The sequence below is a fragment of the Pinus tabuliformis genome, chromosome 7, assembly GCF_031772625.1.
Source record: "Pinus tabuliformis cultivar Carrire ecotype Pingquan chromosome 7, CPIR1, whole genome shotgun sequence".
Classification (NCBI taxonomy): domain Eukaryota; kingdom Viridiplantae; phylum Streptophyta; class Pinopsida; order Pinales; family Pinaceae; genus Pinus; species Pinus tabuliformis.
Window position 1 is genome coordinate 1145867734 of NC_142293.1, and position 19329 is coordinate 1145887062.

Genomic DNA, 19329 nt, shown 5'->3' on the forward strand with positions numbered 1-19329 from the left:
CCCAACAATTATTCAAGCACATTCAATGGAGAATAATCATGGAAGCTTTAATAAGATCTTCTATCAAAGATATTATAGATTTGTGAGAGGATTTGTAGAGGTAATTATCTCCTAACTTTAGCAAATTGGTTATACCTACTTGAGAGAAAACTCAATATGAATTTATTAGTTATTTATCTTCTTCTCAAAACAACTCTTGTATAAATAGGAGTGTTTTTCTCCATTTGGAAGGGGAGGAAGAGAGAAGAAATTTAGAATTTGTAATCAGAATACTTGAAGAAATATCTTTGTAGCTAGACTTCAATATTTTGGAGCTTGCTCCAAGCTTATTTCACTTAATATATGTTGATATTCTAGTTTTCAACTTCTAGTGTGCTTGTTGAGCATTGGAGGGCCCCCTTTGATAAGCATGTACACTCTTTCCTTTCTTTGATTATAGCTATAGATTTCAATCGTTTTCATAGACTATATTTCAATTCATAGATTAGATTTCAATCGCTTTCATAGAATAAATTTCAATCACTTTCATAGATTATATTTCTATCGCTTTCCCAGATTAATATTTTTATTGCTTTCCTAGATTAGACTTATATCACTTTCATAAATTAATATTTCCTTTCATATAAATTTACTTGATTTCATATAATAAAATTTCCTTTCATGTCAATTTACTCGTTTTCATAGAATACAATTTCTTTTCGTGTCAATTTACTTGCTCCCATAGAATAGAATTTCCTTTCATGTCAATTTAGTCTCTTTCATATATTAATATTTCCGTTCATGTCAATTTGCATTCAATAGAATTTGAAGCTAAGTTCTTGCATATATTTTTTTACACACTTCATAAGTTTACAAACTCTGGTTAATAAATTAAATGTAGAAAAATTCTAATACAACTGACCTAACCAGCAATGTTTAGTTGTGGAGTCCCAAGGCCCCCTTCAGAAGCGGAGAAACAAGATCTCATCGTCGGGTATATCAACTATCGGTGACAGAAATATTTCCAAAAATGGTCTGTTTTTTCTTGGCATCGAGATATCAGAGGTGTGTGTGGAATTTGATGTTGGAACAAATGGAAAGTTGGTGTGGCAATGTTTAAAGTCCAAAAGTGCTAGAGTACACAAAAATGGTTTTCGAAATCAACAGGTGGTGGATCAGAAAGGGGATAGGTGGAAGTCCAATTAGCAATGATATGGAAGGTGACTCAACAAGATGATGTGGCCTATGACACTTGGCCATACGAAAGGGTGAAATGTGTCACTCATATATGATATTTTTGGGTGCATAGTGGGCTCGTTTTGGGTGACACTTGTCACCACCTAAAGAGCACCACATGGCACAATGATGACACATGATGATAGCATGGTGTCAGTAAAATTTTACTCTCAGGCAGCTAAGGACATGGTTGTGTGACATGGTCCTATGGGCCGAGGAAATAAGCCCTTAAGGGAAAAAGTGATTGGAAGCATGTCATGTTTCCTTGATCCCATCAAGTTAAAGCATAGATTACTAAGGGCAACAACCTATGGCATTAAGTTACCTGGGGTAATAAAATTCTCTTGTTGGCTTAGTTCAAGACATTGTGCCATAAACAAAAAACTATAAATAAAAACCAAAGGTGATGAAGTAAATGTCGTTGATTTGTGCGTGCAATCGAAGACATCTACTGTAGAGAAACAAAAGCTACAGGGGCGAGTTTGTTTGCTTTGTGACAAGGCTAAATTTATTTTTATTTTCTTTGTGACTGGGTTTTTCTCTATCTTTGAAGGAAATAATATAGAGGAAATGAAGGCCAAAGAGGATGTTTATCCTTTTCCTAGGACTTTTGTCTAAATTTGTTTGATATAGTAAAGTTTGTGTAATGTCAGGATGTAGTTATAACCATCTATAATGCTAATCTTGTTGATGAAGTTTGTAATGTCAATTTCTATTGACATAATATATTGTGTTTCTATCTGCTACTAAGCTGTTTTTGATTCCAAATGAATTAGAATAATGGTATTACTACATAGATCAAAGTTAAACAAAGAAAGAGTCCTTCCTGTTGAGGTTGTAGATTTCTAAAATCGGAAGAGTGAACAAGTTTGTATTAGAATGTTGAAGTATTTCTAAATAAATGGATCTATTATGAAAATGTTATGAAACAGAGGTCTATGGTGTAACTATTAGGGCTTGGTGCCTCCAAATAGATTTAAGAGGTTTATGCCTCAAGCAAGTTGTTACCTACATATTAGGGGGTTAGTTCACGCTTTAGGTTGGTGTCCATAAAAGATTAGGGAGTTGGTGCTTCTTCAAGTTGATGGATCTAAAATATTAGGGAGTTGGTGCTTCCTTCAAGTTGATGCCTGTAAAAGATTAGGGAGTTGGTGCTTCCTTCATTTTAGTTCCTATAAACTATTAGGGAGTTGGTATTTCCTTGAGGTTGTACTTGTAAGATATTAGGGAGTTGGTTCTTCCTTTAGGTTGAAACCTATAAAATATTGGGGAGTTGGTGCTTTCTTTAGGTCGGTGACTATAAAATATTAGGGATTTGCTGTTTCCTTCATGTTGGATCTTATAAAGATCAAGGATTTAGTGCTTGCTTCAAGTGGGTGCTTGTAAATTCAGGGGATGGGTGTCTCCTTTTGCTTGGTGTTAGAAAATATAATGTAACGGTAGCTTGCAACCTACAACATTCAAACATAAGTTCGTAGGTTTTCTCCCTTTATGGGTTTCCATGTACACATCTGGTTTTTCTATGTGATTAAATGTTTTGTTTACATGATTGATTATTGAATGAATTGAAATATTGGAGATTGTTAATAATTGTTAAAATTAGTCATAGTATTGATTCACTCCCCCTCTCACTATTATCCTAGTTTCTAACATAAATTGAATTTCAAAACATCATCCCATTTGGAAACACATGCTACACATGGAGCTAAGCAATGATGTTTTCATATGGTGGAAGTCACTTGAAATTGAGGAGATTTTAATATTTCCAAATGCATGATATAAAAAAATTACTTTTGGACAATTTCTTATGTGCCATGAAGAAAGAACAGAGCCAAAAGTTTATTTTAATTTAAAATTTTACTGTAGTAATTCATGGATGGATTTAGTGAGAGAAGGTCATTATTTCTATAACCTTGGCAACAAGAACATTTCATCAATGTTGACATGGCTAAAATATGGTGAGTCTTTGAAGAGCATGGATAGAACACATAAGTTGAGGATAATATTGTTTATTGTTTAAAGATAATATTATTATGGATAAATATATTTTCCATTCAAATTTTCACGTTGTGAATCTAGATGATATGGATATTATTCTTGGATAGATTAAGTGAATACGATTACTATTAATGTGAGAAAGAAATTTATGAAACATTGGTACAAGGAAAGGAAAATCATATGATTGCAAGATATATCTCTTATTATAGAATAAGGTTAGGCTCAAGTGACACATAAAGAAGTCATTGAAGGGGAACTAATTGTGGAACCCACATAAACATTAGTTAAATAGTCTAAAGATGAAATTAGAAGAAAAATCCCATAGAAGCACTTGTGTATTTCCATCCACACCATCATGGGAAACATCATTAATTAAGGTAAGGTTGTAGCATCGACAAACCTAATATGGACCTCCATGGAACTAGAAAAGCACCTAGTATAGATATATAGGGATGAAATGAAGCAATGAGGGGGAATATTAGAATAACTCAATGACAAAATGCAATAAAAGGAGTCACCATAGTCAAGTTTGATGTGGTGATGCATACGTCAAACCCCATGATAGATGCTTGTGATTGGTATCAATTGACTAAATTTCTGAATTGATCCTATTATAGGATGTATGCTCATGTTTCATTGATGAAATATATGAGGGGGGCATGGAATTCATTAATCAAGGGAGAATATGTATTATATCCAGTAAAGTATCCAGGGAGGATAATTATTGTAATGTGTTCGTACTCATAAAATTAGGCTCACTAACTTAATATTTGGCTTGAATTCATTAATTAATGTAATGTGGCCATACTCATTGAATAAGGTCTTGTTGTAGCGGCTACAACCACCCTCAAAAAATTTTCCTATACTTTGATTTTGGAGCCTTCCTTCTTAACCACAACAACTCATCTCTCATTGACCCCGATATTCATGCTTCAAATGAGAATTATCTTTTAATTTTGCTTGTGTTTTCTTACTTAGTTGATTTTCTAAGTCACAAGCTGATCTCCCAACTTGGTCTTACAACACTTTTGGGCTTGCCTCCAAAAACTGTGCAATCCTTAAGGTCAAGCAACCTTGATGATGGGAATTGCACAGTCCTGACTGCCAGTGAGCCTTGAGTTCAAAATCTACGCAGTCATGGGAGGAAGCCCAACACTGAGCCTAGAAATTGTGCAACCCTCACTAGGTTCAGAAACTGCATAATGCAATGAGCTGGAAAGTTTCCTAGTTCCCCATAAATATGCAGTATTTCCCAACACTGTCATGGCAAGTTTCCCCAAAAAAAACAAATAAATAAATATGGATCTATTTTTAGTATCTCGAAAGAGGCACTTACACTCTTTTTAGAAACTTTCGTCAAGTCTCACTTTTTCCTTAATTTTAGGCATGCAAGCCATAAACCCTAATTTGTCCAAATCTATTTAATAGACGCTTCTAGAGCTCATTTGCACACTCGATCTTGGAGCTATAGTATTCCCGAGGAGATCAACAAACTTTCAATGTGATTGTCGTCGCTTTTCTAGGTGAGTTTTTCTTTTGTCATCTTTTGTCACTTTTTCTATCATTTTTTTTCTTCTTCTTCATTTGGCTTGTGTGAGTGTTGTTTCACTTGTTTCTCCTCATGGTTACTAGCATTTTGACTTGCTTTAACTTTTATAAGTGTTGTTTTAAATTTATATTGTCTTTCCCAAGTGTCGCATTAGTTTTCTGGTTTTTGCACTAATGGTCATTGTTGCGACGACTCTCACTTACTTCATTTTACTTTTGTTTGATTAATTGTTACACTTGATTCACATGAATTTATCTAAACTTAGTCATATATTAACTCAACTTCACACTATCTCTCATATTTGCTTGTTTTTCACACTTCCCTTGGGCAAACCTGGGTTTCCCTTGACCAATTTTCACTTTGCACATCTGGCACTGCGCAATCTGGAGGCTCAAGCCACAAGATTGGCCTTTGGAATTACGCGGTACACATTTCAAGTTGGCTCCAACTGCACACTGTATAGTTCTAAGATCCAACCTCTCAACTTGGCCACTAAGACTGTGCAATGCATAGTCTCTCCCAGGCTTCTTCCTAGGCTGAACTGCACATTCCACAGTTTCAACCTGCAGGCTTCCATTTTCGCTGTTGGGACTACGCATTGCGTAGTTTCAACCTGCAAGCTTCCACCTTCGCTGCTAAGACTGCGTAGTGTGCAATTCCCATAGACAACCGGTCCCCCCTGTTAAAAAAATTTGCACAATCCTTCCCATCTAAGTGCTCGGTTTGCTACTTGAACTTGCCTTGTAAGTTGTTTTGCTTAAACTGACATTTGCTTGCCATGAGTGTCCTTTCTCTCCCACAACTACAAAAATTATTGAGAACCTCTCCAGCAGTCACTGTTACCATGGCATCTAAGAGAGATAAATCAAAGGAAACCATTGAAATAATTATTGGGAAAGTAGTTGAACAAACATCAGTTGATTTTCCAGTGTATGCAAATACTTAGTTATTTATAGAGAAGGGATCAACACTGACATGGAAACAAATTATAGACACTTTTGCAAAAGACTCTGAGGCAAATTTAGAGGACCGACAAGTCTATCTCAAATTCCAATAATTAAGGCTATTCAAAGTTTCATCTAGGTATCCTGCCTTCGCATGTGCGGACATCATCAACTCGACTGTCTCACATACGAATGAACAAACCATGATATTGAGCAGTGCCATCAATCAAAAGGTTGCCACCTTTAGGGCAAAGGAATTTCAACAGATGTATCACTTTCCCAGGCCAGTAAAGTGCATGGACTAACTCTTCTATGCCATCCACAACTATGTGAACACAAGACATTTGTCAAACGTTGAGTGAATGAGCCATCAAAGTTTCTACAAACACCCACCCATGTGTACAAGACAAAGTCCCTCAGGAAAGCTTACCAACTCTTGGTTATCTTTTCTTATGGAATCCATGGTCAAGAGAGCACAAAAACCTTTCCTGAAGGGTGGGCGGTCTTATTGGATCAGTTGGTGAATGATGGGAGGTCGTTCAACTAGTAATATCTCTTGGCTCAACAATTGAGGGCCCATGTAGCAAAATCTCGGAATCCGCCCAAGGATGAACAAGAAAGGTTCTATATGCCTGCATACTTACTGGATGCAATTTTTTCACAACAGTAGTTCCCTGGCATGAACTAGACATGGACACCATGAGAGACTGTTGTGAACATTTATTGCAAGTTTCTTTCAGAATGTAGTTACGGAGGAGTAATGACACATCTAACTGACAACTTTATCATCCTGTTGTACAAGCTTATCTTTGAACAAGATCCACCTTGCATGTCCCAAGAAGAAATGAAGGCCATAATAGACATTGCAGATTGGTATGCCTCACCAGGTGGCACCTTCATTAGAGTGTTTGGCAGAGAGAAGCCTCCGCATGTCTTACCAAGGTATGCCACTAACAAACTAATCATGCAAGAAGTATCATACCATCTCGCTACAGGGTTGTCAACAACACTACACAGGAAGAAGAAAGTACCATAGCCCACTCTTCTTTTTCATATTAGATTATACAAGATAAAGAACTTGAAAGTCACGGATGTTGAGGCTAAGGAGATTGTGAAATTCGAATTCAGCACTAAGGACTTTAATCAGTATGATCCCCACAATATTTGGAAGGACCATTGTATGAGAGTTTACTTTCTGTGGATCAGCGGGGAATTTCATTGGCCAGAGGAGGAACCTTGGAGGTAGTGCTACAATGCTTCCAGACTCAATGAGTCAGTCAATATAGTAAGGAATTCAATGGCTACTCCACAGACAATGAAAACTCTGGAAGCAACAACGACAGAAGCCAACAAACCTATGCAGGATAAGAGAAAGAGGAAGATTGCTGACAGTCTAGAGGGAGATCAAAGCCACAAAATGAAAGTAGGTCCTATTATCGACAAAGCAGCTTTGGTAGCAGAAGAAAAGGATGTAAAGAGTCGAGCAGAGGAAGATGGAAAAGCAGAGGTTGTAGGAAGTAGAATTGAAGCTACAGGAGACAAAGAAGAAGTTAAAGGAAGAACAAAAGTTGAGGAGGAGAGAATGAGAAGAGAAGCATAAACAGGAGGAAGAACAAAGGCAAGGCACAATGACAGAGGAAACAACGCCGATACAGGTTGATGAACAAGTACATCCAGTAGCTGAGGAGGAAGGTGAATAGATGTAGGATCAAGAGATTGCTCAGCAAATTGAGAAATTGATTGACGTGACAAACATGTAGTTGGAAAAGGAAGTGCAACATGAAGATGTTGACTTGATGCTAAGGGTACCACAAGTCATCCCTCAGTCTACACCACCTCCAGCAGGAGAGCCATCCCCGAGTGAGCAAGGAGATGTTTTCCTCCTTGATGATCATGCGGTGATGGATGTGTACAATTTATCATTTGATGAGTTCCAAAAGAAGATTGTGCAAGCAAGGAGGAATCACTTTTCAGATAATCACGCATCACCTGCATTCATTAAAGAAAGGGTGATAGTGTCAGACACCAGGAAGCATCTAAATGCCATTGTCGAAGCCAGCTTGGCCTATGTAGGAGCAACAAGATCAAATGTTTAGTATTTGACGACCGAGAATGAGCAAATGACACAGAACTTTCAAGTTGCCAGGTAAGAGGCATAACAAATCTGAGAAACAATGCATAATGCAGTTTCCGCATTGGGGGAGATGAGAGCAACGATACTTGATAAAGTATCAACATTTGGAGAAACCATACGAAAGATATATGACGAGTTTTTCATCATACATAAACCAATTTTCCATTTCATGGCTTACAACAACAGATAAAACAATTTGTTAAAACTCTCAAAAAAGTACAAGTTGTCATCACTTATGTACTAGAGTGGACAATGTGGTTCAAAGGGATATTGTTTGGATTAGTGAAGAAAATGAATCCACAGGTAGAGCTAGAGAAAGTGAAGGTTCGGATGTTGATTCAAAACAACAAGAAACTTGCCTCATTCATTAGTAGCATACAAGCCTCATATGTGCGGTTGTATAGTAGTTTCGATGTCTTGGTTAGAACGCACCAGAACACATCAATCAATTCCCTCACCAAAGCTAAACCCAAGAACCAAGTCCAGCAGGAGGTCAAAGAGTACTTGGAGCAGCTAAGACAGGATGCCACCAGGGAAGACTTGGAGCTAAGTGCACACAACATGCAGAAGTTCATCGGTGGTCCTGTCAAAGTTAAAACAATGATGCTTATGCTTCAAAACGAGTTGGAAACAGGTTCCAAGACAGTGTGCCTGGATGCCATTGAGGTTATATTATGCTTCTAGCAAGCCACCATTAAGTAGTTTGAGGACACCATCACACAGTACCAAGCTTGGCACCAATATGTGACCGAGAAGTAGCAAGTGGAGGTTGTTGAGCTAGACTTCTTGCAAACTCTAGCATCATAGTGTTGTGTCTTGTTAGGTTGTATCTACCCTATTTTGTCTTATATGGGTACAAGTGGAAAATGTAATATTATTTGTAAGTATGTTATAAGCTAAATCCTAAGTGTCAATATTGGAATATGAAAACTCATCGTGTAATGTAATGTGTTATTTTGTGAAGAATTTGAAGAGTCATGAGGGTAGTCCAAAGGTCACAAAGGGGAGTTGAAGAGTCACCCCCTTTTGTTATAAATAGAATCTCATAACTCATGTAAGGGCTTTTGGGAGCCAAGATTTTGGCTAGGCTTAGGCTTAGAAAGAGCTTGGGAGTATTGTGAAGAGCCTTGGATTATCCATAGCATAGAGCAAGTATACTTCTTTGGAGGAGCAGGTGTTCTTGACTGTAATGTTCCTCTATTGAGGCTAGTGGTCATCAATGGTGTATTTATGGATGGAACTTTCACTTATAATAATAAAATCAGAGCCAACACACTTTCATGCATAAGTTGTTAATATAGTAGGAATATTCTTGTTGTATTGGCAATGTATGTTATTTAACTTACACATATGCTTATGAACTATTGTATTTGCATTTGTACAAATCTTGTTGAATGTGTGTTGTTGGATTAACTCATCACTTTAACTTGTGGATTATTTTGCATCTTATCTTATGATGTCATTTCACTCATGTGTTCCTTTAAAGTTGTGTATTATTACAGGCTTCCAAGGGGCGCACTTCCTTTTCTCTTCATGTGTTGGAACCTTCACGCATCGCACTTGACTCTCTGTAGGGTCACACACTTGCTCTTATCCAAAGTTATCATACTTCCCTTTGTGTGTTTCTGCAGTCAACGCATAACATTATCACCCACTGTTGGGACTCCTACTCCAAACAGTGTGAGGTCTAGTTGGGATTTCATATAGGGGAGATCCCTTAAATGTTGGTGGGTCCAACATCATCAACATTTTTGGCACTGGAAGAAGGGCCAGATGACAAGATGATCCCTTGAAGTCTGTTTTGAATTTTTGCACATATTTGATGACTTCTCACCAAATCATAACCCCAACATGTTTTTATAACTTTGCAAATATAAAAGTGTCAGCAAGCATTTTAAATGACTTGTCCAAATTCAAGTTCAATGGCAAGGGTGAAACAACCTTACTCAGGCACACAATTTCTTTTCTCGGTTTCTGCGACAGGCATGACATCCAATCTGAGGATGTTTTCTATAGGTTATTTTCTCTCACGTTCAAAGCACGCATGAAGAAATGGTGTTACACATTTCCTAAAGCCTCCATACACACTTTCAAACAGTTTGTTGTAGAATCATGTCATGCTTTTGTTCTCTATGATCATAAATTCCTTCAAAAGAAAATTGTAAAATTATGAAAAGCACCTCATGAATCCCTTCATGATTTTCACAATCATTTTATTCATTATTGCGTTGAATTTACTGAAAACAAAGTTGATTTGGAGTTCTTGGTTGGAATATTTCAATATCTTGTTCACATTTATGAAAATCCACATGATTTAAAATCTTTTGAACCTCTCCCAACATACCTCAGTGTTAGAGCTTCTAAATCTGAGATAGACAAGGTTGTTTTTCCAAGTGACCCTCTATCCCCTTCTCATCAAACAACTCTAGTTCCGCAGGTCGAGGTGGGAGAAGTTGAGAATTCACCTGTTGATCTACCACCATCTCCTCCTACCCCACTTACTCAAAATTTCAACGTAGATTTGGACTGTGACTTTGATGGTTGTGATGAAGTGCTATCTCCTCATCCTCCATCCTTTGGTCCCTTTGATCCTCTAGATTTTGGTGTGTTGTGTTCACCTGTTTCAGATCTCTCTTGTGATGTTCACGAGGATCAAGTTCTGGATGGAGTTGGTGTTGAACAACCAACCTACAATATCAATTGTGATGAGTATGTGTGGGAGGGTAAACAATAATTTGCAGTGAAGGATGACCTCCTTTTGTCCGCACCTCTTCCACATTATCTTGACATTTTCCACGATTCTGTCATTCTTGTTCAATCTTGTGAAAATTTGTTTTCAGATATTGCTACTTTCGATCATTCGCTAAACACATGGAATGTCAGTTTCTTAGCTAATTACAGAGAGGACAAATATGTTTTCCTTGATCCTCCCAATCTCTCATCTTATCTTTCTGGGAATATAGAGGGTGAAATTTCTCGTTTTCCATCATCCCTTCTTTATGATTCGTCAGATCATAATGATGCCTCTGTTCATGACACTGAACTTTTTTATCGTGGTTTTTGTGATATTTTCATTCATTCATCCAATCACGATTCTGATTCTTCCACTATTGATCTTTCTAAGCCAACGATCTTTGATGATCCATCTTTTGATGAATTGGAACTTCCCCAAGCTTTCAAGGCACTTGAGCCCGAGTTGATGGTTATGTCAGGTTCTCGTAGCCTCGAGGTAAGTTCCACTTCTGATAGGAAATGTGTTGAATCTTTCCAGGCTCATCATCGCTCTGTCGAATACATTTAAAATCAATCTATCTTACAATTTTCTCATCCTCCATCTGTATCACACGATCCTATCGCTCATTCATTGGAGGAGTCATATATAGAAAGCACTATTGCAAAACGAAGATTTTCTTATTTCTTCATGTTTGCTCATTTTTCGATTTCAAAAATTTGCGTCTGCTCATCTTCGATTCGCAGTGTTTGAAGACCATGTTACATGCGTAGAATGTCTTTCATGCACTTTCCGTTTTTGCTTTTTAGTGGGTTCATTCAAGCTTCAGACGTTCTAGTTTGTATTGGCTTATCTTTCTTGTTTGTTGGTTTACACATATATCCTTTTTGACATACATGTTCTCAGCTACATGGGCCAATTAATGTGCCGATGGCTGCATTGGAAGTACCACTTTACGTAAGTTGGCCTATGTTCTGCTTATGTTAGGAGTAGAAGTAATTTTCACTTTTCTTGTTTGTTTCCTTGATTTGCTTTACTTTGTTTCACCTCTACCCCGCTTCTTTCCTTTAGCTTGTTTTCTTTTGCAGCTGTAGGTTAGTTTTCGCATGAAACCATGTTTGGATTTTTGGACAAGAAGGGTGAAGTTCAAGAGGAACTTGTACTGCTATCAACACTTAGTTATTTGTTCTATTCCCTCTCTATGTGAATCTTGCATTTCTTCTAGTCAATGATACCCTGATGGAAAATATGTTCCTTTCAGAGAGAGTCATTGTGAAATCATGATGCTTGCACTTTTAAATAGTACCACCTACTCTAATCAGTTTTCTACTTTCGGTTAACCCTTATGAACTAAGTCAAGTAGAGTAAGGAGAGGGGGAAAACCTTAATAAGTATGTTAGAGGTATATATAACTATCCTTATTTGAAGGGACAACCTCTTTTGCTCTCAATAAGTCAGGATCCCTCTTTCGCCTCATGAAATAAATAAGTGCCTATCCATAGTTCTTTGAACAAATAAAAATGGAAAAATAAAAAAAATGAAATAAAGGGCGAAAGAAGAGAAAGACTTCCTGCGTAGAGAGGTGAAGCAAGTAACTCCGCCAGGATACTGTCCAGGCCCGCTGGCAGCGAAGAAATGCTTGTGTTCTTGAAATGACTCTGCTAGGGTATTGTCCAGGCTTGCTGGAAGCGGAGCAACACCAGAGATGAAACAAAAACTCTAACAATCTATTTTACTTATGTATCTATATACCCCTCATCCCCAATCAAAACTACTCAGTTGGACTTGACTTGGTATGTGTGTTGTCGATGAAGAGAATTGTAGGGACTACATATTTAACTCAAGCTAGGTGAAGAAGTTATGATAATCAAAGAACTAAACAATACTTCTAGAAGATTTAGACTCGCTTTTCATGAGACAAGGTCCATACAGAGAGTTGGAGTTTTACTAGTGTGTCACCAATGTTATAGCAGCTACAACCACCCTCCAAAATTTTTCCTATCCTTTGATTTTGGAGCCTTCTTTCTTAACCACGGTCACTCATATCGCATTGACCCAGGTATTCGTGCTTCAACTTAGACTTATATTTTCATTTTTCTTTTATTTTCTTACTTAGCTACTAAGTCACAAGTTGATCTCCCAACTTTCTCTTACAACAGTTCTAGGCTTGCCTCCAGAAACTACACAATCCTTGAGGGCAAGCATCCATGATGATGGGAATTGTGCAGTCCTTACTTCCAGTGAGCGTTGAGCTCATAAACTTCACAGTCATGGGAGGAAATCCAACATTGAGCCCATAAATTGTGCTACCCTCATTGAGCTCAGAAATTGCACAATTCACTGAGCTGGAAAGTTGCCCAGTTCCCTAGAACTGCGCAGTATATCTAGACAGTGTGCATGGCAAGTTTCTCCAGGAAAAAACAAAAAATAAAAAATTATCCCTCAAAAATAGGGATCTATTTTTAGTATCCCGAAGGAGGTACTTGCACTATTTTTAGAAACTTTCGTCAAGTGTCACTTTTTCCTTGATTTTAGGCATGTGCGTCATAAACCCTTTGTCGAAATCTATTTAATTGATGCTTATAGAGATGATATTCACACTTAATCTTGGAGCTCTAGCATTCCCGAGGAGATCAAGGAACCTTCGGTGCGATCGTCGTCACTTTTCCGAGTGAGTTTTTCTTTTGTCATCTTTTGCCTCTTTTTTATTGCTTTTTTTTTTCATTTTCCTTGTGTGAGTGTTGTTTCACTTGTTTCTCTTCATGGTTGTTGGAATTTTGACTTGCTTTAAATTTTAAAAGTGTTGTTTTAAGTTTTAGATTTCCTTTCCCAAGTGTCGCATTAGTTTTCCTATTTTTTCACTAATGGTCGTCATTGCGATGACTCTCCTCACTTACTTCGTTTTCCTTTTGTTTGATTAATTATTGCACTTGATTCACATGCATTTATCTACCTTAGTTAGATAGGCACTCAACTTCACACTATCTCTCATAAATGCTTGTTTTTCAAACTTCCCGTGGGCAGATCTGGGTTTCCCTTAGCCAATTTTCACTTTGCACCGCTGGCACTGTGCAATCTGGAGGCTCAAGCCACAAGCTTGGCCTCTGGAATTGTGCAGTGCACAGTTCAAGATGGCTCCAACTGCACACTGTGTAGTTCCAGAAGCCAACCTCTCAACTTGGCCACTAAGACCGCGCAATGTGCAACCTCTCCTAGGCTGAACTGTGCATTGCATAGTTTCAACCAGCAAGCCTCCACCTCGGCTGTTGGGATTGCACATTGCACGGTTCCCATAGGTATCCAGTCCCCCTTGTCAGAAAAAATTGTAGAATCATTCCCATATAAGTGCCTGGTTTGCTTCTTGAACTTACCTTGTAAGTTGTTTTGCTTAAACTAGCATTTTCTTGCCATGGGTGTCCTTTCTGTCCCACAGGTACAAAAGTTGTTGAGAACCTCTCTAGGAGTCACTGTTATCATGGCATCTAAGATAGTTGCATCAAAGGAAACCACCAAAAGTAGTATTGGGGAAGAAATTAAGTAAACATCATTTGATTTTCTAGTGTATGTAGATACTCAGTTGTTTATAGAGAAGGGATCAACACTGACATGACAACAGATTAAATACACTTTTGCAAAGGACTTTGAGACAGATTTAGAGGACTGACAGGTCTATCTCAGCATTCGGCAGTCAGGGCTATTCAATGTTGCATGCAAGTATCTTACCTTCCTATGTGCGGACATCATCAGCTGGACTGTCTCACAAGTAGATGAACATACGATGACATTGAGCAGTGCCAACGGTCAGAATCTTGTCACCTTTAGGGAAGAAGACTTTTAGCAGATGTATCACTTTCCCAAGCCAGTAAAGCGCATGGACTCACTCTTATATGCCACCCACAACTATGTGAACAAAAGAGACATTGTCAAACGATGGGTGAAAGAGCCATCGATGTTTCGATAGATACCCACCCATGTGTACAAGAAAAAGTCCCTCAGGAAAGCTTACCAACTTTTGGTTATATTTGCTTGGAGAATCCATGGTCAAGAGAGCACATAAACCTTTCTTGAATGGTGGGAAGTCTTATTGGATCAGTTGGTGAATGATGGGAGGTCGTTCAATTGGTCGGATCTCTTACGTCAATAATTGAAGGCCCATGTAACACAGTCTCGGAATCTGCCAAAGGATAAGCAAGAAAGGTTCTATATGGATGCATACTTACTGGATGTAATATGTGTGTAACAACAATTCCCTGGCATGAGTTGGACATGGACACCACGAGAGACTGTTGTGAACATCTATTGCAAGTTTCTTTCAGAATGCAGTTATCGAGGAGTAATGGCACGACTAACTGACCACTTTATCATCCCATTGTACAAGCTTATCTTTGAACAAGATCCACCTTGCATGTCCCGAGAAGCAATGGAGGTGATAGTAGACATTGCAGATTGGTATGCCTCACCAAGTGGCACCTTCATTAAAGTGTTTGGTGGAGAGAAGCCTTCGCATGTCTTACCAAGGTATGCCACTGACAAACTAATCATGCAAGAAGTATCATACCATCTCGCTACAAGGTTTTCAATAGCACTGCACAGGAAGAAGAAAGCACCATGGCCCACTCTTCCTTTATAGATCAGATTATACGAGATAAAGAACTTGAAAGTCGCAAATAACGAGGAACTAAGGAGATAATGAGTTTCGAATTTGGCACTAAGGACTTTAATACGTATGATCCCCATAGTATTTGCAAGGACCACTGTACGAGTGTTTAATTTCCATGGATCGGCGAGGAATTTATTTAACCAGAGGAGGATCCTTGGAGGTACTGCTACAATGCCTCCAGACTCAATAAGTTGTTCAGTATAGAAAGGACTTCACGAGCTGCTCCATAGACAGTGAAACCTCTGAAAGCAACAACAACAGAAGGAAGCAATCCCGTGCAGGACAAGGGAAAGAGGAAGATTGCTGACAGTCCAAAGGGAGAGAAAAGCTGCAAAATGAAAGCAGATCCTCTTACAGAGAAAGAAGCTTTGGTAGTAGAAGAAAATAGGAAGCAAAGGATGCAAAGAGCAAAGTGGAGGAAGAGAGAAAAACAGAGGTTTTCGGAAGGATAACTGAAGGTGCGGGAATCAGAGAAGAATCTGAAGGAAGAATAGGAGTTGAGGAGGAGAAAACGAGAAGAGAAGAAAAAACAAGAGGGAGAACAAAGGTAAGGCACAATGATAGAGGAAATAGCGTTGCTACAGGTTGATGAATAGGTACATCCAGTAGCTGAGGAGGAAGGTGAATAGATGCAGGATCGGGAGGTTGCTCAACAGATTGAGCAATTGATCGAAGTGATAGATATGGAGTTGGAACAAGAGCCGCAACATGAATATGTTGACCTGATGCCTAGGGTACCACTAATCATCCCTCAGTCTCCACCACCTCCAGCAGTAGAGCCAACCCCGAGTGAGCAAGGATATATTGTCCTCCTTGATGATGATCAGATGATGGATGTGTACAATCTATCATTCAATGAGTTCCAAAATAAGACTACACAAGCGCGGAGGAAGCAATTTATGAATGATCATGCATCACTTGCATTCATTAAAGAAAGGGTGATAGTGTCGAACACCAGGAAATATTCAAACGCCATTGCCAAAGCCAGCTTGGCTTATGCAAGAGAAACAATATCAAATGTTCAATATTTGACGATAAAGAATGAGCAACTGACACATAACTTGTAGGCTTCCATGCAAGAGGCAGAACAACTCTGAGAAACAACACAAAATGAAGTTTCCACATTGGGGGAGATGAGAGTAGCAATACTTGATGAAGTATCAATGCTTGGAGAAACCATGCGGAAGCTCTATGATGGGTTTGTCATCATACATAAATCAGTTGTCTGTTTACATGACTTACAACAGCAGAGTAAAGGTTTTGTTAAAACTCTCAAAAACATACAAGCTGCCATCGTCTATGTACAAGAGTGGACAATGTGGTTCAAAGGGGCCTCACTTGACTTAGTGAAGAAAATGAATCCATAGGAAGAGCTGGAGAAAGCAAAGGTTTGAATGTTGATTCGGAACAACAAGCAATTCACCTCATTCATTGGCAGCATACATGCCTCATATATGCAATTGTATGGTAATTTGGATGTCTTGGTGAGAACACACTTAATCCCATCAATCGGCTCCCTCACCAAATCTAAACCCAAGAACCAAGTCCAGTAGCAGGTAGAAGAGTACTTGGAGCAACTAAGACAGGATGCCACTAGGGAAGACTTGGAGTTGAGTGCACAAAACATGCAGAAGTCCATTGGTGGTCCTGTCAAAGTCAAATATGTTTCTCATGCTTCAAAACAAGTTGGACATAGGATCCAAGACAATGTACTTGGATGCCATGGAAGCTAGAGTTCGATTTTAGCAAGACACCATTACGCAGTTTGAGGACACCATCACACAGTACCAACTTGGCACGAATATGTGGCAGAGAAGCAGCAAGTGGAGGTTGTTGAGTTGGACTTCTCCCAAACTCCAGCATCATATTGTTGTGTCTTGTTAGGTTGTCTCTACCATATTTTGTCTTATATGGGTACAAGTGGAAAATGTAATATTATTTGTAATTATGTTGTAAGTGAAATTCCAAGTGTCAATATTGGAATATGAAAAGTCATCATGTAATGTCTAGGTTTTAACCTCATACAGAAATTACCTGCATATGAATTCTAAAACACAAAAAATGAACAATGCGAGAGAATAACACATAAAACACATATACACAGAGATTTTCCCTTGGATCCCAAAACCAGGACTACCAGCTTGATTTTTCATTATATTCCTTTCAATGTTACAATACATTTTTATACATGCCGAAGCATCCAATACCATGGACTGAAACCCATCGTGTCCAAAACTATGTGTGAAAACCATGCACAAAACCATAGGTAGGTTCGCCTAACCTAATATAGGGTCCAAAAAAAATTCCCCAGGGTGCTGCCCCGGACCTCGTAGAGGGGGGCTAACCACCCCCACTGTGCAGTCGATGCAACGAAGAGGGGGCTATGCGGCCCACCCCCTCCCCCTTATACTACGTAGGCTAGTCGTGGAAAGAATATAACACAACCCAACATAATGTAATGTGTTATTTTGTGAAGCAGTTGAAGAGTCATAAGGGTAGTCCAAATATCACAAAGGGGAGTTGAAGAGTCACCCCCTCTTGTTATAAATAGAACCTCATAACTCATGTAAAGGGATTTTTGCTAGACTTAGGCTTAGAAAGAGCTTGGGAGTATTGTGAAGAGCCTTGGCTTCTCCATAGAATAGAGCAATTCTACTTCTTTGGAGTAGGTGTTCTTGACTGTAATGCTCCACTATTGGGGCTAGTGGTTGTCAATGGTGTATGTATGGATGAAACTCTCACTTATAATAATAAAATCAGAGCCAACACACTTTCATGCATATGTTGTTAATATAGTAGTATTGGAAATGTATGTTATTTAACTTATGCATATGCTTATGAACTATTTTTCTTTTGCATTTGTATGAATCTTGTTGAATGCGTGTTGTTGTATTAACTCATCACTTTAACTTGTGGACTATTTCGCATCTTAGCTTGTGATGTCATTTCACTCGTGTGTTCCTTTCAAGATGTGTACTATTACAGGCTTCCAAGGGGCGCACTTCCTTTTCCCTTCGTGTGTTGGAACCTTCATGCATTGCACTTGAATCTCCACAAGTTCACACACTTGCTCTTACCAAAAGTTATCATACTTCCCTTTGCGCATTTCCACGGTCAAGGCATAACATTACCACCCACTTTTGGGACTCCCACTCCAAATGGTGTGAGGTTTAGTTGGGACTCCACTGAATGTTAGTTGGATCAGGTGCTCATGTGATCAGGTGCTCATGTCCTAAGTGTCGTAAAATGCTCAAAATTTAAAGTGCTTAGAACTGGTTCAAAGTTGAATGACTGGAAATTGCTCGTCTTCCCAATTCCGGCGCCGCAAACGGTTCGAAAAACGGTCGCCGTATGAGGAAGTTATGGCAAAAAGAAGAATTTGTCCATAACATTAGAAATTTTAATTTTTCAAAAAAAAATTAAAAAAGGAATATTCCGTCGGGCACGAAATCCGAGGCAACCACCAAACATTAAATGTAACTGCAGTTAAGTTGGCGGAATTTTGGCAGGAGCGCCATAATTGGCGGAGTTAACTGGAGTTAACTAAAGTTAGCTGGAGTTTTTCTAGGGAAAAACTGGAGAAACTTTAAATGACCATAACTTTGGCTAGGAAAGTCGGTTTTGGACGAATTTTTTTTTTTTTTTTGGTATTTTCGACCTTCTGAAGCCATTGGTGCAGGTCTTACAGCCATCTGAGGTCATTTTCAGAGGTTTTGGAGCCGTGAAAGTTCTAGGAGCCACCAGGGCCCAGTTTTGTGAAGACTGTATAGGGTTGCAGGTATCCATTGGAGGTGATCCAATAGTCAATCCTGAAGGATTCAAGTGTTCTGAATCCATTTTTACCATCTATTTCTCCTGTAGATGCTTCTATTCAGCTGTATTTTCAATTTGATCATTTAATAAAAACAAGGACAAGCCCGGTTGGGAGCTTTGGACCCAGCAGACGTAGCCCTGGAGGGGGTGAACTGCTTTATCAACTTCTTTTGCATTTGTGGTTGATTTATTTTGCAGATCAAATTCGTTTTAATGTGTTAAACAGTAAAAGGAAATAACTCTGCTATGCTTAAATGGGTCATGAACAGCTGAAAATTTCATGTG